Source organism: Equus przewalskii, chromosome 2 (assembly GCF_037783145.1).
Source record: "Equus przewalskii isolate Varuska chromosome 2, EquPr2, whole genome shotgun sequence".
NCBI lineage: Eukaryota > Metazoa > Chordata > Mammalia > Perissodactyla > Equidae > Equus > Equus przewalskii.
Window position 1 is genome coordinate 49852810 of NC_091832.1, and position 25319 is coordinate 49878128.

The window sequence follows — 25319 nt, forward strand, 5'->3', positions numbered from 1 at the left end:
CGTTTTATGCATGTCCACTCACTGAGGCCTTGTTAGAGCTTTATAGGATAAGCGCTGTTACTCTGATCTCCATTTTACAGATGGGAAAATTGACGCACAGAGGTTAATTCCAAAGCCAGAGAGCCTACTCGTAACTGCTAACCTAGACCGTCTCTTATGAGCGCTGAAGGCCGGAAGGAACACGGGTCAGGGAATGAACTACAATACAAAGGAGGGAGCTAGCTAGAGAGGAGGGTTAGGAAGAGATGGCATTTGAACAAGACCTGAGGGGAGTGAGGAGGCCAGTCTGAGGCTCTCAAGGGAAAGACTGTGTTCCAGGCAGAGAGAGCAGCAAGTGCAGAGGCCCTGAGACAGGGAGGTGTGGTGGGTGTGAGGAATACCGAGAAGGCGGGTGTGACCGGAGCGGGTAAGCAAGGGGAAAAGTAACAGAAGATGAAGTTGCACAGAGCCAGGGCTGGATCTTATAGGGCCCTGGCATCCATCAGAAGGGCTTTGTCTTTGTCTAAAGAATTATGGGAAACCATTGCAGCGTTCTGAGAAAGGGCAATGATGGGTCTAATTACATAAAAAACAGTGAACCATTCTGGCTGCTCTGTGTGTGGCAGGTGAGAGGTGGCAGGAGTAGAAATAGTGGGGGCACAATGGAGACTACTGCAATAGTCCAGGTAAGAGAGACTCTGGGATTCAATCAGGGTGATAATGATGTAAGTGCTGGAGTTTGGAAGCATTGGATGTGGCTGTGGAAGAAAGGAATAAAGATGATATTGAGTCTTTTTTGGCCTGAGCAACTGGGTGGGAGGTGGTAGTGGTGGTGCCATTTATTGAAATGGGGAAGAGAAGAGATGAGCAGGCTTGTTAGTGGTGGCTAGAGGTCATTAAGAGTACTGCTTTGGACATGCAAGTGGAGAGGCTGAGTAAGAAATTACTTACTCAAGCCTGGAGTTCGGGGGAGAGGCGGGGGCTAGAGGGATTGCTTTTTTAATCCCAGCCACAGATGGATGAGATTACCTAGGGAGAAAATGGCAGAGAAGAGACGTGTTCTAGAATTTGAACGTTTAGATCTGTAGAAGAGAAGAAAAGAGACTGACAGAGGGGCCAGTGAAATAGGAGGAAACAGAGGAAGTGAGTTTCCAGATACCAGGACACAGAAGTGTGTCAAGCATGATGACATAATAAGTGGTATTAAATGCTGCCTATAGGTCAATAAAGAGGGGGCCAATAATTGCTGGCTTGGTGACACGGGCGTGGTTTTGACAAGTGCAGTCTTTCTGTAGAGGGAAAGGGACAAAAGCCTGTTTGGAAAGTCCTGGTGCTGAGGAAGGCTGCAGTAATGATCAGCCAACAACTCTCCAAGCCTCATGAAACAGCAACAGTTCATTTTGCTGTTCATGTTCCCTGTTGGCAGCTGTGGGTCAGCTACAGTTCTGCTCTTTGCAACTTCTCATTTCAAAACCCGGGCCCAAGAAGGAGCTCCAACCTCGGTCTGCAGCTACGTGGCCTCTGGGGACAGAAGATTGCTGGTGGAGACGCGGCGTTTCTCTTACAAGCTCCTTGAACAGGGTAGACAGTCCATCTCATATCTCCTGTGATTCTCTTGGATAAAGCCCCCCAAGGCCGAGCCTGAGCGGGTGGGAGGGGCTCTCTGCTTTCAGGAGGCAGCGCAGGTCACATGGCAGCCGCCAGGGTCACAGGATCCTTTCATAGAGAAAGGGCGAGACGACAGTTGGAACGATAACACAGTCTTCTACAAAGAGAGTTCAAGAGAAAATGGACTGTGAATTAGTGAAAATAAGAATTACAGAAAACTCTAGGGATTTTACTCTAAAGGGATAAAGGAAATAGGGTAGTAGCTGGAGAGGGAACTAGGGTTACGTGAGAGCTTTTTTTAGAAGATGCATGTTATTTCAGCACATTTGTGTGTGCTATCCTGATCTAGAGAGATGAAACTGAAGCAGGAGAGCGATGGATAAACCACAGGGATGAAGTCATGTAGGTGGAAGGGAAACAGGTCCTCTGGTCAAGCGGAAGGATGGACCTCCAGGAGGAGTTTGCCCTCTGTGACAGGAGAAAAGGCAGGGCTTGTTGGCACAGAGGCCGAGAACTGTGACCACAGGAAGGGAAACAGTTTCTCTGACTGTCTCTAAGTTCTCGGTGAAATAGACCATCAACTAAGAGTGAAGGGGTGGAAAGGGTGTTAGAGATTTGAGAAGTGAAAAACTGTGCAATAATCATCACATGGAGTCAGAACATGAAATGAACCGGGAGATGAAGTAGGAATACTGGCCCTGGGGTCTGTGGCCGTGGATTTTAGGTGAGAGCAGTCAAGGTATTTGCATGTTTTTCATCATTTCCATTCAGCTGGATGCAGGTGTGAGGCAAGTGGAGCGTTGGGTTTAACTAAAGGTTAGAGGCTTCCAGGTGGCTTCCATAATGGAGAGGAGGGGGCGACAGAATTGATGGCTTCTTCAATGGATTGATTTTAATAAGGAACCATGGAATGAAAATATGACAAGTGTGATGGACAGTGAGCATAGATTTTATGATCTGGAAGTTCTGGCGGGTCAAAAATTGTTGACGTCTGGGCACTAGAGAGAGAAAACTGGAAAACTGGTGATGGTAGTCCACTGGCTGTTTGACGTCAAGATATTAGACGGTGCAGTTGGTAATGACAAGATCTGGGTTATGGGAGTAGTTGGCTGAGGTGGCGCTGAGACGATTACTGAGCTGATTTTTGGAGGTGACGTCAGGCACTGAGAAGCCAGGGTGTTGAGTGGATGAAATGTGCGGATGCAGAGTCGCTAGCAGGGAGGCTATGGGAAGGGTGGAGGGAGAAGGAGTTATAAACAAATGCGAGAAAGAGGCATGGTGGGTACTGTTCATAACCAAAGCCTCTGAATACCCTGATGTAACCCTGAAGACTTTGCCTTTTCTTCTGCTGAGCAGTGTTGGGGAGGGGTGTGTCCTGGATGGTTAATTAGAGGTGTTTTCACATGGGCTGCCTGGTAGCCTGGCACACGGAGGATGTAGGAAAGCCTCCAGGGTCTTACACAGGAATGTGGCCTTACCCTTGCTTCCATCCTGCCTCCTGGCTGCCGAAGCACGGAGGGCTCTGATGGATGCTGGCGGGCTGTGAGAACAGATGGCGCCTTCCCACAGCAAGTCAATAGTAACAGAGGCCAACACAGGCCCCCACGACAGCGGCAGGGAAAGGAGGTCCCATGTGTGTGATGGGGGAAGGAGAACACAATTAAAGGAGGGACGTGGTTTTGTCACTCCAGGAACTGCTCTGTGACGATTTCCCATCCATCATCTGGGGTTTCTCAGAGGGCTTCCCTCCACCTCCATGATCCTCCCCTCACCCCCAGCTTGGTGAGAAGATCTTTAAGGTGTGAGGACTCACACCTCTGAGAGTCGGGCATCAGGAGATAACCAGACTAGGGACACTTGATGGCTTTTCTTTTAGTCCTTTTTATCACAGAGCTCTGAGACGAAGCTGATATCTCATAATTGGACATTTGGCTCAGCAAAATGACAACTGTTTAAATAAGAGGTTCTCCAAAATATAGTCTTTTTCTCAGGCTTATCGTAATGTTTAGGTTCCTGGCTTTGTTTTTTGAAGATGCTCCTCTTAGAGTTTTTCTTTTTTTCTTCTTTGACCATCGGAAGGTGGCAGCTGACCTGCCCTTCAGCTATAGTTCTTTTTTCCCGTTTCACAAATGTCGTGTTTGTCACAAGCTTTGTGTGGTGTTATACTTGCATAATATCTGGGAAGAGGTTGAGTGTACGTGTTGGCCTCTATAGAGTGATACAGATCTGAGTTTGAACCTTGGCTGTGCCCCTTGCCTGCTGCTCTTTAACCATCTCCATACCTCAGTTTCTTCGTCTGTTGAATGGGGACAACAGTTGGCCCTCACGCACAGGACAACTGGGGTCATATGAGATCCAGCATGGACAGTTCTGAGCATAGTAGCTGACACATAGGAGCATTCAACAAGTCAGTGATAATAAGATTACTGCAATCAGCAATACCATTGTCACTATCAGAATCGAAAGTGCTATTGGTAATCACTTCCGGTAGATCATCTTAACCTCTGCTCTAGGAAGAGGTATTGAACAATCGGTAGCCCTATGCAATAACCATAGAAATAAGAAGTCAGTGTTCTGTTCTAATGTGCTTCCAGGAAAGGCTAGGTGTGGAATCCCCTCGAAAATCTTTTAGGAGGGTTGGTGCATTGGTAGGACTGTTTCAGGTTCAAGTGACAGAAATCCAATTCATACTAGCTTAAGGAAGAAAATATAACCAATTTTCAAATTAACAGGTATAGAGATAAGAAAAGACACGGACAGTCAGAGACTTTCTTTCTCTCTCTTTTCTTCTCTCTCTCTGTTGAACTTTATTTGTCTCTCTTTTCATCTCTCAACCAATTTCTATCTCTGAGTTGGCTCCCTTCTCTCATGCTTTCCGCTTGATTAAGGACGTGGCCATGGGCAATTCTGGAGTAACACCCCTACATCTGGAAGTGCAAGGAGAAAGAAAGAGTGATTTCTTCACCTCCAACTTGTAAAAATTCCAGGGAAGGAGTCTGGTTGGTCCAGCCTGGGTCACAGTCTGAGCCCGAGGGTCGGGGGAGCCCTGACTGGCAGCTCTACCAAGCCGAATGGGTCAGCTAGGGGAGAGCGGTTCTCTGAGTAACAGGGAGTGCTGCTAACAGAAAAAGGGATGGATGCTGGGGCTGGCCCCGTGGCCGAGTGGTTAAGTTCACGCGCTCCGCTGCAGGCAGCCCAGTGTTTCGTTAGTTCGAATCCTGGGCGCGGACATGGCACTGCTCATCAGACCACGCTGAGGCAGCGTCCCACATGCCACAACTAGAAGAACCCACAACGAAGAATACACAACTGTGTACCGGGGGGCTTTGGGGAGAAAAAGGAAAAAATAAAATCTTTAAAAAAAAAAAAAAAGGGATGGATGCTTGGGGGTCCCACTGCAGTTGCAGACCGTAGCAACTTCAGCTTTTAAAAGCTTCTCAGACTCTTGTCCAGCTCAAGTCTGATGTATAAACTGCTGTGAGCGTAGGTGTGAAGTCTTACTGCCTGAGTTTGAAATTTATCTCTGATGCATCTTAGATGTGTGACCCTGTGCAAGTTACTTAATCCCTGTTGTGCCTTAGTTTTCTTATATATGAAATGGCAATGACAGTACTACCTACCTCACACAGTGCTTTTGAGAATTAAATGACATTAATATAGCATTTAGCACAGTGCCTGGTGCATAGTAAGTGCATGAGATCTGTTATTATTAACACGCTGTCATATTATCATCGTCATTACTATTTCCATAAGCTGGCTCAAAGTCCAGGCACTGACCATTGCTTCTAAACTGAGAGCTACCTTAGCAAGGCCCACAACACTCTCTGTTATTCAAATCTGCTGGAGGCCAAGGAAGTGCCCACAGCCCTGAGAATCTCCCCCCATCACTGTCCAGATGGTCTCATCTCACCCAGAGACCGGGGGCTAATCCATCTTGTGCATTGGCTGAGTTGTTGTGTGGGAAAGAAGCAGGGACAATAAGATATGGCATGAGGTACTGCAAAAAAGCACCAAAGTCAAGAGCTGACTCTGAGAACAAACAAGTGAGAAAAGCCTCAGACAGGTTAAGTGACTTGCCCAGAGTTACCCAATCCATAGGTAAAGGTGGGATTTGAAGCCAGGCTGGTGGCGGCCAAAGCCACTGCTCTCCCCTTGCTCCTCTCTGCCGCGGCTCCCTGAGTCCCACGCCTGACTCCACAGCCTTCTGTGACTGACCCCATCCTACTCAGACAATCTCATTGTCCAACCCCTCCTACGTTCTCACTTGACATATTTTGCCTTTTCTTGAGCTGCTTCTCTTTCCTATAAAGCCTTTCTTTTTTCTCCTCGGCAGTCTAAATCCTGTAAGACCATGTCAACTTCTTTTTTATGAACCCCTCTCAGGGAACTCCAGCCCTCAGTGACCTGCTTCTCTGGCTTTGGTCAGCAAGAGCGACTTACCAACGCTTCCCTGTCCTCTGGATGATGTCCAGTGTGTTAGCTCGGCCCCAGCTAGAGAGCCCACCTCTTTGCACCCCTACCCCACTGTGGGGCTTCACACAAGGTTGGGAAGCTGGCAGATTAAGTTCCAGGATGGAGGGATCCCAGGACCATTGTTAACAGTGCAGCTGAGAGTGTCTGGAAGCTCAGTCCTTAAGCTCTTCAATTTGCATGCCGGGAGGAGATTGGCTGGGAGGAGCCTAGGGCCTTCAGGGAGGGCCTGCCAACCCCACAGTTTCAAATTCCATATTAAACTCAATCAAAGATTATAAAAAAATCTTGTCACTGATATCGAATTTGCTGTTGCAGTGCCCTCTAGACCACTCTGAGATCTGCTTCACTCCAGTTTACACAGGTCCTTTCCCAGGACTCACAAAGAACAAGGGGGCCTTGGGACCAAAAGGTCAGGGACCACATCAGCCAGTGTGATCACCCCTGGGGAATACAAGGACTTAGAATCTCAAGGGATGTCACAGCAGCTCCCTTCACCCTCCCTCCGCAGAGGCTCTGGCGTCGCAGGTGTTGTGGTAGTCACGCGCCGCCTCTCATCCACTGGAAGTTAAGTGGCCCTGAGATCACAGGGAGTCATTGGAAAAACCAAGGCTGGAATCCAGGTCTCCTGGGTCTGGATTGATGCCACTGTCACAAAAGAAAGGAAAAAATTTGGGGGAAAAGTCTTTCTCAGTTCCTGCCTAGCCCGGCAGGGCAGCTCTCCAGCCTGAGATGAATTCTGTGCTCTCAGCCCTGGCCAGCTCCCCGTCTGGCTAACAGCCTGGTTGAGGAATCTCCCGGAAAGGCAGAGAAACTCTGCCAGTGGCTGTCTCTTTAGTCTCCCTGCGCCCCCATCAGGCGCCCAGCCCCACACTCTTTAAAGCAGAGACTCCCAAATGTGTACTTCCCTCGGAATTGGTGAATTATGGGTACAATTTTCTTGCTGAAATTGAGTAGAGAAAACAATTAGGATTTTATTACATTTTCCCCGAGAAAAAGGAGAAGAAAGAAAAGAGTGAGGATGGATGGAAAAAAGATAATTCCTTGCCATCTTAAGGCCTTCCTGAACATGAATTTTTCTGTCTCCGTAGCCTTTGGGGTCACCTGGCATCCTGACCAAGCTCCTGCTCTCTTTCTGGACCCCTTGTCCCAAATCACCTGTCCCCACTGTGCCCCCTTCCCTCCTTCCAGCATTCCTGTTGTCCTCCACGCCGGGCTGTAGAGTCCGGCCTTCTCCATGATGTCCTTCTTCAGCTCTTCAGAAGTCTGGCCTAGCTTCTCCCAACTACTTCCTCAGTCCTTAGTGTTCTGCCCTCTTCCCTTCCTTTACAAGCCCCCTGCCCCCAAGTCTTTACCTGGTTTCCCTGTCCCCAGAGAGCTTCCCCAGCCTTTCCATTATCCCACTCACCGTGGAGCGTCATAGTCTTCCTCTGGGGCCTCTCGGAATGCTGCTGAGGCTGGGTGCACATTGCCTGCTCTGACAGTCTGCTCCAATCTCTGTACACTGCCTTTCCCCTTCTCCAGCGAGAGCTGAAGAGAGAGAATATGGCTTCGTGGACTATGAGGCGGAAGAGCAGGAGAGAAAGAGTTTTGGGGTAGGATGCAGAAGATCTGGATTCCAGTCCCAATTCCTCTACAAAGAAACCATTCATTCATTCATTCACATATTCATCAAATATTTGAGTGTGGACTCTACTCTGGGTATACAGCAAGGGGCTAGAGGTTACAGAGATGAGTAGGTTTAGCATAGAAATTGCTTACTGTCTTTGGGGAGACAGACACACAAACAAGCAAATAGAAGGCCATGTGGGAGTGTAGTGACTGAGACAGACGGATGATGGGAAGAGCAAGGAGTCTTCTTCAGGCCCCTTTCTGGCCTGGGAGGCTAAAGGAAACTTCCTGATGAGGGACCCCTGATCTGAGTCACAGAAGCTAACTGGGAGATGCAGGCCACACAGTGGGGCAGGCCTTGAAAGCAAGCAGCTTGAGCACGTGCGGCTGAGCGCGATGGGGGCAGGCGGCTGCGCGCGGGGGAGACGGACACGCATGCGCTGTTGCTGCTGCTCCACCGGGGCAGGGAGAGTGCAGACGTGAGTCTGGGGCAGATCATGCAGGACTTCATAGGCCACAGTGGGAAGGCTGAGCTTTGTCCCATAAGCGATGAGGAACCATTCAGAAGTTCTCAACACAGGAGGTGCATGTTGTGATTTGTATTTTTTCCAGCATCGATTTGGGGGCTGAATTCGAGGGAGGCCAGGAGATGGATTGGAGGCCGCAGCAGGAGCCCTCAGGGAGCGAGGATGGGGAGAAGGGACACGGCCATCTGCGGGACGTCTAGGAAGTGAAGGCAGCAGGACTTACTGGTTGGTTCCTGGCAGTGAAGCAGAGGGAGGAGACACAGCTGAGACAGAGACTCTGGGAGGACCCAGGGCTGAGAGCAAGGGCAGGGCGGGGAGAGTCAGTGCTCCTTTAATCTGGGGAGGTGGAGTCAGGGGTTCGGGCACTTCCAGGTGGAGGTGTCCAGCAGGCAGTTGTGTGCAGGTGAATCTGATGGAGGAGAAGGGGAAAGTGTGGCCGGAGGTAGAGACTTGGGACTCCCCAGCTTAGAGCAGTGGTTCCTGCCCCGAGAGTGCCTGGGCGCACCCGCGGAGAAAGCAGCTGGGAGCTGGGGACCACAGTGCGGGGGGGAAAGAAGTCCCAGGGAGTCCGAGACAGACACCACGTGGCCCCGGGAGAAGGAGAGCCAGGGCAGTGGGCTCTCCCCAGTCAAGGACAGGAAGGTCTCAAATGGAACTGAAAGCATCGGATAACAGGTACAAACACGCCTGTCAGTGGTGACCAGAAAGTTGCCGCAGAGAAGCTGTATTCAGGGGAGAGCTGGGGCCGAAGTCTGGTTCCTGTGAATTAAAGAGTGAATGGGGGTGTGGATGTAGGCATTGTAAATGTGGACTATTCCTTACAAACTTTTGATTGAGAAAGGGAGGAAGGAGTTCAACCAGTAGTTACAGGGGCTCAAAGAATCTGCTCTGTTTCTATGAGATGCTTATCCTGGGACAGGGCACTGAATCTAATTTAAAATCCAAATGCGAAGGCTTGTTGTGAAGGACGTTTCTGGATCCCCTCCCTGGCCACGGCTGGAGAGGCTACCCAGTGCCGTCTCTGTGAGACTGATGAGGATTTTAGGCTGGTTAATTTTAAAACTGCAGATGAGAAGCAGGCTCTGAGGACTGGAGTTTGCTTGCCCTTTGTTGGGAAACATCTACATTTGTAAGGGAAACCTCCATCTGCACCAGGAGGAAGGCGGGATGGCCTTATCTCTGGAAACTCTTAATGGGGAAGGCAAGGACTTAAGTTGTTTACTGTCTGGCAACCTCATGTAACTGACCCCCCTCCCCCAACATCCTCCTTTGTCTTTAGCTGAAGATAATATTTAAGCGGTGGCTTCTGCTATTTACTTAATCTGGTTTGATTCTTATCTAAAAGTTATAGGACCACCCAATAACCAGACCCTACCGGCACTGATGTCATTTTTAACAACTTTTTTACATATTCTTTCCTTTGTCTTGTAAAGAGATAACTCACATACCTATGCCTTAAATTTAGCCTTACTCTCCACCCATGTTTGCAGCGGCAGATCCCCATGCCAGCAGCAGCTCTGCCTGCCCGTGGGTCCTGTCCCCATGCTATTCCACACTATTCTCTAAATAAACGAGCACTACTGCCAGATCTTGAGAGTCCAAGAAATCTTTCTTTCGACTCCTCGCCTCGCCGACACCGCATCAAGACTACACTGATACATTTGGTTTTGAACTCACTGCTGGGAAACATTTCTTTCTCCTGAATAAGTATGCTCTCTTTCTTTCATCTGGCAATAAGAGTTGCAACACATTGTGTTCCCCTTTTTACTTTGCCTACTAGGAAGCCCAGAGGCAAATTAAAGGCCATTCATGGTGAACAGCATGTTTCTGCTTCTTGGCATAAAATCTCCGCCTTTGCCTATATGGCTTCTGATTTCTTTTATACTTTATTTTATATTCACATATATACGAGTAGTTAAATGTACTTTAAATGTTCCATATAAGTTTATTGAGCAAATAAAACCTGAAAATGGGGATTTTCTTCATAAATTGAAGTACTTAAATTGTTATAATATGTTTTTGGCCTGTAGTTTTTGACCAAATGTGGAAATGTTTTTACAGTTAAACTTCAACTGCTAGTCATTATCTAAATAAGGTTCTATTTTAAGTCACTAAAAATTCTTTCTGAACACAGTGAGGGTATGTATTACAAAAAACCAGAAGAGGCCTAACCTTTTGGGGCCTCAGGCTTCCCATCTGTGAAATGGTGATAAAAGTCCTCAGGAGAAAACAGATGGAAAGGCAATTGGAAAGGGTACAACATTCCACAAGGTCAAAGTCATACCAATTCTGTGACGGCTTCTTTTTCCTTTGAATCCCTCCTAATGTGCGGCACGCCCTGGGCTGACATTTTGGAAAACGGATGTGGGGGAGGGTGGTCCTGGTGACCTCTCTCACTCTAAGGTTCCGTCAGTCTGACTGATTTTCGGAGGCTGGTTACCCTTTGCTTTATGGTCAGCACACCATTCATCCACAGAGTTTTCCAGGTGTTCGCGGGGGTGAGAATGGCACGCTGTGTGAGCCCATCCTCCAGAGAAAGAGCACCAGTGGGGGCTGCGTGGATCCACAGAAACAGATGGATGAGGAGGGGCTGGCTCGCGAGACTGTGGAGGCTGAGAAGGCCCACAGTGTGCCATCTGCAAACCAGAGGCCCAGCAAAGTTGGCGGTGCAGCTCCAGTCCACGCCCGAGGCCTGAGAAGCAGGACACCAGTGTTTGCGGGCAGGAGAACACGGAGGTCCCAGCCCAGCGGGGAGCCAATTCATCCCTCCTCCACCTTTGTTCTATTTGAGCCCCCATGGATTGGCGACGTCCTTCTACACTGGTGAGCACCATCTTCTTTACTTAGTCTACTCATTCAAACGCTAATCTCTTCTAGAAACACCCTCACTGCACACCCGGAAGCACTGTTGTACCAGCTCTCTGGGGGTCCCTCAGCCGAGTTCAGTTGACACATGAAATTAACGGGCACAAGTCGGGAGCGGGGGGTTAAGAGGTCACCTGCCATCCTGTTACACCCTGGTGACAGGCTTGTCTCGTGGGGATTTTCCCAGCAGGTCCTGTGGACGTCTTCTGACCTGGGAAACCACACGGGTGGTGGTTCCTGGAGGAGAAACAGTGCTGAGGCTGATGACGGGCAGTGCTGGCCTGCAGACCTGCGGGCCCTTCTGCCTTGCTGTGCGGTCTGCGGGGTAATCCATGGAGAACGGGTGATGGATGGGAGCGGAGCACCCTCCCTGCACGGCCCGCTGGCTGGGCCATCACTCACAGCCCTGAGGGACTGCCTCCTCGGCATGGGCATGGCTTTGGGGTGGGTTAGGGATGAGCTGCCATAAAAACTCTTATTTCTAATTACATTTTTGAGCTTGGGACGTGTCCGTCCGTGGGAGGTACCTGATTCTGAAGGAGGAAGTAGAGAAATAAAGTTAGACGAGAGTGTGGGAGGTCTTTTGCAGTGTGAATGACTCTGTTTAAACAGCTGAGAAACATCTCCAGGTTTCAGGAATGGCTGTGGATAAAACTATGCCTGGCTTTTCATGATCCTCTCCATATTCACTCACTTATTCATTCATCAAACACTTTCTGAATGACTGCAGTATGCAAAGCACCATGCATGAGGTGTTCTCTAGACAGAGCTTGTCGCATTTTATTGTGCATATGAAGCACCTGGGAATCTTGCTAAAACCAGACCCTGCTTCACTAGGTCTGGGGTGGGCCTGAGATTCTGCATTCCTGACGTTCGACCCTGCTGCTGATTCAGAGCACACCTTGAGTAGCAGGGGCTTAGGGCGCATCCAGATAGTATATGGCTCTTGCCCTGGAGGAGCTTTCAGTGCAAGGAGAGAAACAGATGTGTAAACAAGTTGTGAGAATTAATGTAAAAAGTGCAGTGTTGCCATAGAAAGACAGGAGCAGCATTGGAGCAGAGAAAAGAACCTTTAATTCAGACTTGTAGGGCCGTGACATGAACGTCATTTAAATGGCACCTTGAGGATGAGCCAAATTTTAATAAGTAAGGAGAGTAGGAGACGGAGGGTGGGAGAGTGGTGGTGAGGACGCTTTCCGAGGCTGACAGGAGAGCACTGCTACAGACTGAGAGTTCCTGTCCCCTCAGCCCTCGTACAACGTGAGCCCCGAAGTGGATGGTGTTAGGAGGGGGGCCTTGGGGAGGTGAGGTCGTGAGGGTGGAGCCTCATGCATGAGATTGGCGCCCTCATGAAAGAGACTGCACAGAGCTGTCTGGCTCCTTCCACCATGTGAGGACACAGCACAAAGACGGCCTCTAAGCATGAGGAAGCAGGTTCTCACTGGACCCTGGATCTGCTGGCCTGGGTCTCAGACTCCCAGCCTCCAGCACTGGGACCAGGAATGATGGTTGCTGAAGCGGCGTCTGCAGTGTTTTGTTAGAGTGGCTGAGCAGACCGAGGCGAGCATGGGCAGAGGTGTGCTCGTGGTGAGGCTAGTCCCGGGGGTGGGAGGACTTCCGGACAACGGTCTTGCTGAGGAGCCTGGGCCTTATTCCCAAACGAGAAGCTACACTGGGATGGGACCGACTGGATGGATCGTATGCGCTTCCCTGAGGAACTCTAGAGACTGAGCTAGGCCCCCTGGAGGCAGGGAGTGGGCAGGGCCACGTCTGGAGGAGAGGTGAGGACAGGCCAGATGGGACTGCTGAGGGGATGGGAGAAGGGACGGCGGAGGAGAACTCGTCCCAGACCTGCCGCACGCTGTCTCTATACCTCTCGTTCACCAGGATGCACTGAACTTTGCGCTTTCAGTTTTCTCATGAAAATGTGTCCTATTGCTCTACCTTCAGTGTAGGCTTCTTGGGGCTGGGGACCCTCTTGTGTACCTGGCAAAGTAGCTGGTACTCAGCGGGTGCTCGTTAGATGTTTGTTGAGGAGAAGCACTGAGGAAGGTGATAAAGATGAACCCATTCACACTATTCCCTTAGTGATTCCATTCAAGGGCCTGCGGTCTCCTCCTGTAGCTTGTTCTTTCTCTTTGTTTGGCTTGAACATCTCTAAGTAGCAAGACTGGAAGGAAGTTGTCCCATAAGATTTAAAGGTCCTTTAAGGGGCGATGAGATAATGCATCACTCCCCACAGGAGCGCTTATGTTTTAAATGGAGACGGCTGAAGAAGGCCACTAGGGCCTGCTCGCCACCCAGCCCCATCTCAGCCTGCGGACGGCAGAGCTGGGAGATGCCGCAGAGACGGCCCCAGACTCCTGCGGAGAGAGGACACGGAGGGGTCCTAAGAGTTTAGCAAGGCCGCGCAGCCGGGGAGCGGCAGACCCTTCATACGGTCCTCTGCCCTGGAGCAGGCAGGCCTCGTAGTCCCACGGAGACACCCTTCAAATTCTGGCTGGCAGATGCACACACTCTGCCGTTGGACAGGACTGGGCCTTCTCTGAGGCCTCTGAGCAACCTCCTAAGAAGGGAAGAGGGGCCGGCCCCGTGGCTGAGTGGTTAAGTTCGCCTGCTCCGCTGCGGTGGCCCAGGGTTTCGCTGGTTCGGATCCAGGGCGCGGACATGGCACCGCTCGTCGTCAGGCCACATTGAGGCGGTGTCCCACATGGCACAACTAGAAGGACCTGCAACTAACGTATACAACTATGTACCGGGGGGATTTGGGGAGATAAAGCAGAAAAAATCCCCCAAAAGATTGGCAACAGTTGTTAGCTCAGGTGCCAATCTTGAAAAACAAAAAACAAAAAAAGAAGGGAAGAGGTGAGCCTCTTACTGAGGCCTCTCCACTTGTGCAGACGCTCTGCCGGGCCTCCACCCAGGGGAGCGTGCCTTATTTTCCTGTTTGACTAGGGAGATTGCTGAGGCCTAGAGGGGAAAGCGGCATGCCCAGGACTCATGGGGGAGGAGCTGGATCTGAACCCACAGCAGTGTCACTGAGAGCTCTCCCTGCCACGTCCTGGGCTGCCTGGTGGCAAATGCAGACAGCTGGGGGTATGTGTGCATTTGGAAGAAGATTAGTGTCAGCATTTAACCCGAAGCCTGAAGGCTGCAGGGGAGAATGTTTTACAAGCAACAGTGGCTCTTCTGGGAAACCAGTGAGGGTGATCACCAGGGCTGTCTCTCCTCTCCCTGTGTAGGTGAAGGTCCCCGGCATTGTCATCAAGCCATGCTGGAAACTTAGCACCTGAAATCAGCGTCACTGCTGACCAGCAGCTCCAGCCAGAAAGATCCTCGCCTCTCACCACACTGGGGGAGCAAGGATAAGATATTTGGGTTCAGACCTCAGTGCCAGGCATGGGGCAGGCGTGAAATAAGTATAGTCACGCGCTGCGTAAGGACATTTCAGTCCACAACAGACTGCACAGACGACGGTGGCCCCATGAGATTAGTGCGGCAGCCTCGGTGTGCTGTGGGCTGCACCGTCTAGGTTTGTGCAAGTGCCCTCTGTGATGTTCGCATAACGACAAACACACCTGATGATGCATTTCTCAGCACATATCCCCACTGTTAAGCGGCACGCAGCTGATTTCACGGAATGAGCGGATGAATCCAGGGAATTAGCACTCAGAATCCCGGCAAGGTGATAGGATCGAACGAAACTGGACTTTGGAGTCAGACTAATTAGGGACTAAATTCTGGCTCTGCCGTTGTACTCTGTGTGACTTTGGGTGAGCACCTTAGCCTCTCTGAATGTGTTCTCTCAACCGCAAGCAGGAGGATAAGAACTCCCACTTCACTTGTTTGTGACGATAACTGAGAAACTACAGGGAATGTGGAGCTCAGTGCCTGGCCTGTGGACAAGGCTCCTACATAGACGCTCTTCTGTTGGCCATGCCTTTGGGAAAGCTGCAGGTCCTCTGGGCCTCAGTTCCAGGCCTGTGAGGTGAAGGGTGATGGCATCATCCGCTCACCTCACACGTCTGTTCTAAGGATGGCTGATGACAAGCCAGCGCTGTTAGCGATGACGACGGGACAGCCGCACAGCCGTGACGCTGACATGGGGCAGGCACTTGCAGAGCATGTGGGGATTAGACACGACACAGCAAATGTCTATTGATGTTGACATGACTTTATCATTGTTTGGTGTTGTCATGATTTTGGCCCTAGAGGGCAATAGTGGAGGAGACGAGCTGACACCCCATCGGAGGTGAAAGCTCGCAGTAGGGCGCACCAGCTGCAGCTCCTGAGTGGGGACTGCTGTCTTTCACAGCCTGCCGCCCCCCTCCCAGAGCAGCAGGGTGGTCTCAGCCCAGAGTCCAGGCCCTGGCTCCCGGCCCCATGCTGCTGCCTTCAGGCAGAGGGCAAGGAGGACGCTTCCGGTCCTCAGCCTTCCCTCTCTTGGGTCGTAGCCAAGAGCTTCTGAGCTTCCCACCCAGCACGCCACCCTCCAACCCATGGTGTCGTCTCCTCCGTGTACAGTCTTCCGAAAGGGCAACCTCAACCACGTCACCCCCTGCTGAACATCCTCCAGTGGATCCCACGGCCCTGACCTTAAGTCTGAGCTCCTTGAAGTCACTCCCGAGGCCTGCCTGCTCGGGCCCTGGTGGCCTCCACTGTCGGCTCTCTTCCCAGGCCCACTGCAGCCGCATGAACGCTCTGAGTGACTTCCTAACGCCCACACTGCCTCATGGCCCCGAGCTTTTGCAGATGCTGGTCCCTCTGCCTCCAACACCCTCTCCCATCCAGCCATTCATCCTTTAGTTCAGCAAATGATATTGAGCTTCTAGTCTATGCCAGACATGATGCAGGATGCTGAAGTTACTGCAGTTACCAAGATACAGTGGTTTTGGTCCTTTGGAGTTTACATTATAGTGGAAAGAGAACAAATAACCAAAATATGTACATATTTGAAATATTAGTCTGTGTGTGTATGTGTGTATGAGTGAAAAACGGCATGAAGGGAAGTAAACAGCATAATGGGGTGAGGGGATGGTGGGTTTGGATTACTAACTCATCAGGCTTACATTTGTTTGTTTATCCGCATTCTGATCAGGGGTCACCTCCTTCAGGAAGCCTTCCTGGATCAGAATGCATCTGGGTGGAGAGCCCTTTGTCTGCATTCGCACAGTGCCCTGCCCTTCCCTGCCCAGCCTGGACCGTGTCTGGACATTAATGCACCAAACTCAAGTTGTGGTTTCGTGTCTGTGTCTGGAGGCTGTGAGCTCCCTGAGGGCAGTGACCGTGTGGCCCCAGGAGGAAGTGAGTACAGCTGACGGCTGTGAGTGGATACACAGGCCCGGTGGTCAGGGACGGGCTCAGGGAGGGGAAAGGAGGGGGGCCTGCGTGGGTGTCCCCACTCTGCTTGGAAGCGTGCAGTTGAAAGGAACTGTGGAAGTCGCTGGTACTTGTTTATAAATGACAGAGGCAGTCAGGAGCTTGTGATGAGCCCCTCATTCATTCTGCCCCCGTCACCTTTCTGTCATTTTCTGGAAATTTAGAATCAACCAGCCAGATAGCCCTTAACCAAGCAATATACATGTTAATGTGGAGAGCAGGGCTGAGACGGAAGGGGCAGCGGAAACACATTATTCACAGGGAAGCCGAGGAGGAAAAGACAAGCATGGGGGGAGCGGGGGCAGCTGGTGCCTCCACTGAAAGTCACACCAGCCTGGCCTCCCAGGGCCCCACGCCGCAGGGCCCCGCCCCTCGCCCAGGCCCCAGCCTCTCCCCGGACACTTCCCCAGTCCAAAAACGCCCTCAGTTCATTTGTAGCCTGTCCAGAAGGCCCGTGGCAGCCTAAATTTAATTAGAATTGTGCCCAAGGAAGCCAGAACTGTTGATGGAGTGATTTCTTTTCTTCTCATCTTGTTGGTATCATGTAGGAGGTGACCAAAAATCTTTTCAGAGCAGTGGAAAATTTAGCATTTATTTCTTTTTCTTGTCCAACTGGTATCAGTCCAAGAAGGTGTGTGAGAAGGAAGCCTGGAGCTGGCAAGAGAAGGCGTGCTGGCTCTCTTCTCTCCACTCACAAGCTGCTGGAGCCGACACCTTCACCTGTGGGGTGAGCCTTGCTTCCTGCATCTGTGAAATGGGGTCCCCGTTGCTGCCCAGCCTTCCTTCCTGGGTGAAGTGAGGAGCAGTGAGTCAGGAGGGACCTTCACAGTATTAAATGAGGTACAAAGAGAGCCCTGTGGGGAGTACCCATTGTAGCAGCGTGCGCAGAGGCTTGGGCGGGCTGGGCAGGGCGGCGGGGGAGGGAAGGCTTCAGGCCCCTAGGTTCTCCAGCATGGCTGCTCCTGCCCTTTGCTCTCAGGCAGCCCACATGGACGTGGCCTTTGCAGCCAACTCCCCTGGATGGAGTTTGAAGAACGATAGGAATGGTTAGAGGGAATGTTTTGGAAATGAGTGATTCGGGACCCTACAGAGTCTGGGACCATGGTGAGGGGCAGCACCCCATTCTGATTCCAGGCCTCAGCTCTGCAAGTCATACCCGTGGCACTGAAGCACCTGACAGCTGGGCTCCGGCAGCTCCCAGAGTCTGCCCAGCCCACCAGGGAGTCAGGGCGAGGGCAGCACAGCCCTCCTGGCAGCACGGGCAGATGCTCCCAGACGTGCTCCCACAGAGGGACACACACAGCTCCTTGTAGGCAAGCCTGCACGCACATCCACGGGCACACTCACACGCGTGCTAAAGACTAGAGGACACCTGGAGTAGGAGCCGTGTGAGTCCGGGCGGGTGGCAGTCTGCCTGTGCTCTGCGTTAGTCAGTACGGGTCGGGTGATCCTGCTGTAACAAACACCCCAGCGAGCTCGGGGACTGAGCACAGCCAGAGTCTGCTCCTCTTGCAGGTTTCCTGGGGGTCTGGCTGGTGCTCTCTGGCTTCCCTGCAGGTGTGGCTCACACTCCACACTGAGTCTGTCCTGTGGCACCTCTGTGTTGACAGCTGGCGCCTGGGGCAGGATGAGCGACACCAGCCATTCAGTGCTCTGGCCCCAAGGGCCGGATCCTCGTTCCCGACAGCAGAGGAGAGCCAGGCTGGGTCAGTTGTGTCTGCCACTCTCAATCCTCCCAGTGTCTGCTTCCTTCTCTGGGCTGCCTGTCCTCCCTCTGCAGAGCTAGATAGCCCTCTGCTCAGACATCCTCCGGCAGAACACGGCCAATCGTCTCGCACCTCCTTGCCTTGCTGCTCAGTGCTTTGGATCAAGTGCCTTTAACATCCCCAACGTCACCCTATTGGTGGGAAACATCCGGGGGGGATGTCCCCAAGGATCTTCTTGCAGACCTGGCTTGTGCATTCATGAGACGGTCGCTCCTAAAGAATGTAGCTTATCACCTTAGAGAATATCACCTTAATTTAGTGACTGAGGTTTACTAATTTTAATCCCAAATTAGTTTTCCAGGATCATCTGTTACTTCAACTCCAGGCCAAACTGACAACTTCCCACTCCTTAGACGTGACCTCAGCCTTCATGTCATCCTGCTTTTCTCCTCGTCCGGTGGCACTGGCTATCTTTTGAGTTCTCAAACATGCTGAGCTTGTCCTGGCCTCAGGGCTTTTGCACTCACTGTGTCTTTTGATGTGGTCTGCCTTGCCCAGCTCTATCTCATCACTCTTCTCAGCTGAGATGTCATCACCTGGAACAGGCTTCTTTACAGTTTATCTAAAATATGTCCCCTCCAGTCATCCTAACATGTCATCCTCATGTCACTCACCACTATCAGAAATCATTTTTGTGTTCTTGTTTGTGTTTATTGTCTGTCCTTCCCAATTAGAATGTCAACCCTCTGCAGGCAGGGCCCTGTCTGTCTTCTTCACTCTCGTGTCTCCAGCACTTAGAACAGTGGTTGGCACATAATAGTTGCTCAGTAAAAATTGTAACTTAAATTGGTGCTGGGTCGTGGCGTGGTCTCCTTACTTCCTCACATGACCTCCTCTCCCACCCATCCCCATTTCAGCGCATCTAAATCCTATATGTTCTCGAGGTTGGCTTAACGGCCACCCCTCTGTGAGTTTTTCACTTATCTGTGTCTCTGGTTCTCCCCAGGAAGAAGGGATCCCTGCCCTCCTTGGGATGCCTATGGTGTCCCACAGAAACGTCTGCAGGCGCGTTCTCAAAGGACTGCAGTCCTTTCCAGGTTCTTTTGCTTCTAAATCTCGGAGCCAGGGGGTGATGAAGTCCTCGCGGGTGGAGGAGTCGGCAGAGGTCCTGCGGCTCGAGAGAAATCCCGTCGTGCCTAGAAGCCACGTGTCCTGCCTTCGTGTCCGGAAGCCGGTCCTCCCTGTCACAGGTGATGGCAGTCCCCTCCCACCGTTGGTTATACACGAATAAGATACAGCGCAGCCCCTGCCCCAGTGCTAAGGACGCCCCGTTGCGCCTGGCGCTCCCTTCCAGGTCTGGGCTTCTCTGTGGAGACCCGGGTGTCAGCGGATCCCGCAGAGGCAGCGCCTGAGGGAGGGGCTGGTGGGAAGGGGCCTCTGACTTCCTGGAGAGGATGCTTTGGTGTGCTTTGGAAGGAGGAGACTCACCGTGGCTGATAGACGAAGATGGAAGTTCTGGGCTGAGACTGCCACAGGAGCAAAATGGTGGAAAGGATATTCTCTAAGCGGGGCCCCCAAATTTGCTTGTCAGTGGCCGTTCGAAGCCATGGGAGCCTGTCACTTAATTCTGAACGCGGAGAAAACGTGTAGTCAGATGTGCTGAAAGGAGGGCGCCTCGCTGGACCCTGGGGGTCTAGAGACTGGTGTAGAGAAGCCCAGATGGGGAGGAGGGATGGGGAAAAGGGTAAGACAAGACATCAGAGAAGGGGCATTCGCAGGGTGACATTACAACCAAGGACAGCTAGAGCGGGGGAGCGGGAAGCCGTCCCGGGCTGACCTCCTCTGTGATGCGCTGTTCGTCTTTGGGCTCTGGGGGAGGTGGGAGGTCTTGAGTTTGTCTGCCCTTTAGTAGCTGTGAGGCCGTGGGTGAGTTGTGGAGTGTCTGTGAGCCTCAGTGCCGTCTCCCAGAGAGTAGGGGTTATAATGTTGGCCTCATAAAATCATGAAGCCTGAACAAAAAGGTCCAAGTGCGTGGGTGCTGAGGACCGTACAGGGGCTTAATCAATGTCTCCTTCACTCTGCCTGTCAGGGGACAGGCGGCCTCTCTCCCCTCCCCGACAGATAAAGGGACTGAGGCCCTGACCAGGGATCACGGGTGAGTGAGGGCTGGATTCAAACTCAAGTCTCAGTTCACCTTGGAGCCCTCAGGTCTTCTTGAGAGGGGAGGCGACCGGTACACTGGGGGATGGTCCCACGGTCCCCGTTTCTCCAGCAGTTGATATCAGCCCCCATCCTTGCCCCCAAAGCTTTTATGTCCCTGCTGAGAGTCACCTGCAGCCACCCCTCCACCAGGAGAACAAGTAGACTCACTCCCATTTTGCAGGGAGTCAAGACAGGCAGAGAGAGAATTAAGATGCTTTGCCCAGAAGCCCTGTGGCCGAGTGAGCTGGGACTGGGGCTCCAGGCTTTGAGGCTCTAGTCCCTGCTCGGGTTCTTCCAGCCCTGTTCCTGCAGCTCCATGGCTCAGTTAAAACAAAATTAAACAAAACGCAGTGTTGCCGGAACAGAAAGTACACAGGCAATTAGGACAAGCGTTGGTTAGCTGCTGCTGGAGTGCTTTCCCCCTCAGACAGCTCAAAGCCTTCACAAACAAATCTGTTTTAAAATAGATCAGGAAATAAGATAATGATAGTGGATAGTGTCTCAATAACAGTGACGGAAAACAAGACTGTGTGGCGCCCCACCCCCCCCACCCCCCCCCCCCCCACCCCCGCTGTTTGGCTTGAAGCTCTCTGGGGAGGGAACGTGGGTGGGGGCAGCATCCCTGACTGGGAACAGGAGCCAGGAGGCTGTGCCTTGCAGAGGGTGGAAGGCTGTCCCATCTCTCATGATCATCCTTTTTGGAGAACACAGCAAGGCCTGAAGTCTTTAGAAGGAAGAGATTAGAGCCCACTGAGAGCTAGCTGGCAGGAGGCAGCGCCCCCCAAGTATTCCGACAAAGATGGATCACCCACTGGCTTCCTTTCTCACTCCTGTGACTGTCCCAGAGACTTCCCTTCAGGTGGTCCTGGGCGTGTACCAGGGAGGCTGTGTCTTTTCTGTGTGAGCAGCTTTGGTGACAGATAGCTGCGTGCTCCTCAGGCGATGGAGGGTGGCTCAGTGTGACAGTGGCCCCGGAAGCTCCGGGCTCCATCTGCACTCAGCAGTGAGTTTGGTTTGACATCATGACCAGTGATTTTAGTCACCAGAGAAACTCTCCTACTTGGGCTTCCACAAAAATAATGGTTTGCTGAAAAAGTTTAGAAACCCTTAGAGAGACAACCTTTAAAGGCACTTCTGGGTCTAAGAATGTGTGGGGGACTGGCCTGGGGCTGGCGTGAAGCCAGAGGGCTGCCATGGCACCAAAGTGAAGGAGTGTCAGGGATGAACAACACAGGGCCGGCCTCACAGGGGAGCGCCTCCTTAAACCTTGCCTCCTTGGCACCTCGTCCCAGTCCCAGCTCTGGTGGATGAGCAGATATTATCCCCTTTTAGTTCCTGGAAAGCCACATGGTCAACTTAGGTCACCTAGACCAGCCAAGAAAGACAGCCATCCAGTGAATGGGAAGCATGATAAGCTGTGGTCTGAGCCAAAGAAAGCTTGGTCCATCGGGGAAGAGAGAATGGAAGTGAGATGGGGGCCAGGGGCTTCCTTTCCAGTACATCTGGGAGACGACTGGGGAAGGCAGGGTCTATAGGCAGAGGAATGAGTATGAATCCCAGAGTCAGAGGGAGCAACCTAGATTTAACTCTTAGAACTGTGATCCTGGACAAGTCTCTTCACCTCTCTGAGCCCCAGTGTTCTCATCCATAGAACAAGACTAATGCCCTCTTCGAAAGGTTGTTGAAAAGGTGAGCAGTAAGTGGGAGACCGTGGGAAGGGTGGTCTTTGGGATGTAAAAGATATTCATTAGATGTAGATTTCTCACTCTTTCCAGATAGTATTGGAGAATTGGGGGAAAAAACTCCAGAAAACCTTGACTCCGTCCAGTGAGCCATAAACTTGCCCATCATACTCAAGTGAAGATGGGGGGACTTGTCTTCACACCTGGTGGCAGCCTTTCCTGCTTCCTACCCAATGCGGATGACCTTGACCATTTGAGAGTGGGGGCTGGAGAGAAGGAAGAAGTGGGCTGGTTATCCTATCAGAGATTCCAGAGGCTGACACTCCTGGGAAAGGGAAGTGGGCATGAGAGGGGAGGGAGGAGCGACAGCATCCATTGCACCAGGTTCCAGGCTGGGTGTGTTTCTGTGCTAAGAAGCTAGCATTCAAGTCTGTATACATGGCCTGATATCTGGGGTCTTTCTTCTGCACTTGTTGATTCCTGTGAGTGGCAGGGGTGTTGTAAGTTCTGCCTCGGATATCTCCACCCCGGCCTCATAATGAAAGTAGTGATGGAAGCTGGACCAGTATCAAAGCAAGCGGTGGGGCTGTAACTTACGTCTGCCCTCTCTGGTCCAAAGCTTGTGATCTGGCTGTGTGGCCACACCACACCCTGTGGTTGGGGTTCCTGACTTACTCCCCCAAGTCCAGGGCTTTTCTGTGAGTTTGTTTGAATTAAGGTAACACTGCTGCCAAAACCAAAGCTCAAAATTTCAACTTGTGGGTCCACTCTTGTAACGTGGCTTCCAGGGTTCCCATCCTCATCTGCTGCTGTAGAAGGAAAGAGCACGGAGAGTCACGACTGGGAGGCCTCGTGCGCCATTTCACTTCTGCTCACATCCTGCCTGCTGGAGCTCAGTGATGTGGCCACAATGCCAGGGATGCTGGGAGCAGCTGCTCTGCTTTGGACACAAAGCACTTCTGCATCAGGTGACAGCAGCTGGGGTGAGCTGGTCAAGGAGGAAGGAGTTCTTGGGGGTCAGCTCCCCAGGCTGCCCTCTGCCCACTGCCCACTGCCTGATTCTGACCCTGGCCTGCACCTAGTGCTGGAGGCCTGTTTCCTATGACCCCGTTGAGACGATGGAGTTCCTGACAATCTTTTATCCACCAGACAGGAAACAGGCTCTGGGTGATCCAGTGCTTTCCCACAAGAGTATGTTGACTTTGAGAGGAGTTTGCGTGTCGTGTTCTGTAGCAGAGTTTGTTGAGAGGAGGGAAGCTGGCCTCAGAAGTCCCTGGAAGTGTGTCTCTGGGGAAGAGGGAACTGTGGGGCAGCAGAAGGGGCTTGGAGGCAGAGACCCAAGTTCTAATTCTGACTCCTGCCTCGCTGCCTGTGGGCAAGCTCCTCAGCCCCCTGAGCCTGGGCTTCCTCCTTTGTGTGACAAAGGAGATCTCCTTCTCCCAGGGCTGCCATGAGGACTAGATGGATGAAGGTGCCTGAAGGCATGTGCCCTGCACGAGGCCCTCACTGCACGTTACTCTCGGTGCTACTGGGATGGAAGGAAATTATGTCCGCTTCCTTTTCTTAATCACCATCAATGTCTAGTCCCCACTGTGCCTTCTCTTCACCAGCACAGCATTCTCAAAAGTTGTGTACAATTGAATTTTTTTCTAAATTGAGTCTCATTTCCCAGGCACTGAGGAGCTGGGGATTTAAAAGAATTCTCTAGTTTGTCTTTTTGTAAAGCTAATAACCACCCTTTGATGTCTTTGGTACAAATCAGTTTTTTATTTATTGGCTTTGTTGAAAGTGGGATTTACTTTTATTTGTTAAGAACCCCACATATACAGACCTGGTGCTGACACAGAGATTCAATGAGTCAGTTTAACAGACCTGGTCACTTCTGTGATGGGGAATGCAGCTGAAGAGAAGCTAAAGGATGTCAGAGAGCAAACAGAGCCACAGGGAACGCTCGGGGGCACAGGTTCCTCTCTCTATTGGCATGTGAACTGTGGTAGGGACCCACTGAGGCGGACCACGGAGGGGGGGCATCTCCATTTTAGATCTGTGCATGCTCTTCCACGAGAGTCCCGCTGTGCCCCAGGTGAAGTCTTGATGCTGCATTTCCGTCCTGTGATTGAAGTCCTCTCTTCAGCCCATCCCCTCCTCTCAGCTGTTATTTGTGGATGGAACATGGCTTTCTCTTGCTGGGAGCCCTACACCAGTGTCCTGAGGTCCCGGCCTGACTTCAGCACAGATGCACATTCTTCTGTCTAGTCTTTAAATCTCATTTGGGTGTCTGTTTTCCCTAATAAGAAGAATAGAATTAGTTAGCTTGCTACTCAGCAGGGCTCCGGGAGGGAATTTACGTAAATTATCTCCTTAATAAAATTACTAAATATAGCATCAACATGGTTACAAAGGAAAAAATAATAAAGCTCTTAGATTGTGAGTGTCTTTAAAAAACAAGCAATATTCCACCACCAAGGGAAATGAAATTTAGCCTCTTACCCAGTAGGTACAACGTGGGGGAAGGGGGAGAGGGAAGGTTAGGGAGGACAGGAGACAAAGACGGAAAGAGGGCGGAGAAGGCTCTAAGCCAGACACAGAGATAACCATTTAATTAATTGCTCTCCTGGGTTTTGCTGGGTGTTTGGAATCAGGTCAAGAATATAAATAGTTCTTGCCTTCCTGAAAAAGATATTCTGATTACCTTCTGTCCTGTCAGAGAGATGGTTCCAGCAAAATAAAGGTACTAGATGTGACAATATGTCACAGTAGTGTGTGTGCACACGTGTGTGTGTCCACGTGTGTGTGTATACGCAAGCCAAAACTGGGTAGAAAGAATAAGGTTAGGAACTGTGGGCAGAAACTGGAATTTTGTAATTGAGGCACATTTGGGAGGTACCTCTGGGAGAACGACTGAGGAGACCCCATGCTATTTGGACTCCTCCCTCCCTTAGTTCTTATCTGTAAAATGTCCTCTGTCCTCCACTTCCCCAGTATCTTGTCTCCAGCTCCTTGTCACTCCTTTTATTCAGTCCCTTCTCTGTGTCGGCATCTTCACAACACTCTCCTGCAGGCCGTCTCTCACCTCTTCACTCCATCTTCACAGCGCTGCCACAGGCATCTTAAACTACGCATAGCTCATGCCATTGTGCAGAAAAAGCCTGTAGACCCTAATGTTCTCACTCTGTACCCCTCAGCCTGATGTTCCAGGCCTTCGACCTCTCCACCTGACCCCTCGCTTCCTGGTAAGCCTGCTCCACAAATCCCACTTTGCCTCTCACCCTCCATTGATGCCAGAAAGA

The 25319-nt window shown here is 51.4% G+C and overlaps 1 long non-coding RNA gene across 2 annotated transcripts in view; it reads left to right on the top strand.

Annotated features, from left to right (window-relative positions):
- Positions 1–25319, top strand: part of LOC139081188 (uncharacterized) — a 78445-nt gene that overhangs the window by 41472 nt on the left and 11654 nt on the right. The window contains exons 2-6 of one of the 2 annotated variants that reach the window (XR_011536312.1): positions 10682–11018; positions 11248–11385; positions 16159–16340; positions 17062–17166; positions 19152–19395. This is a non-coding gene — a long non-coding RNA (uncharacterized lncRNA). Of the gene's footprint in view, positions 1–10671; positions 11019–11247; positions 11386–16158; positions 16341–17061; positions 17167–19151; positions 19396–25319 lie in introns of both variants that reach the window. The other variant, XR_011536313.1, reaches the window with a different exon arrangement.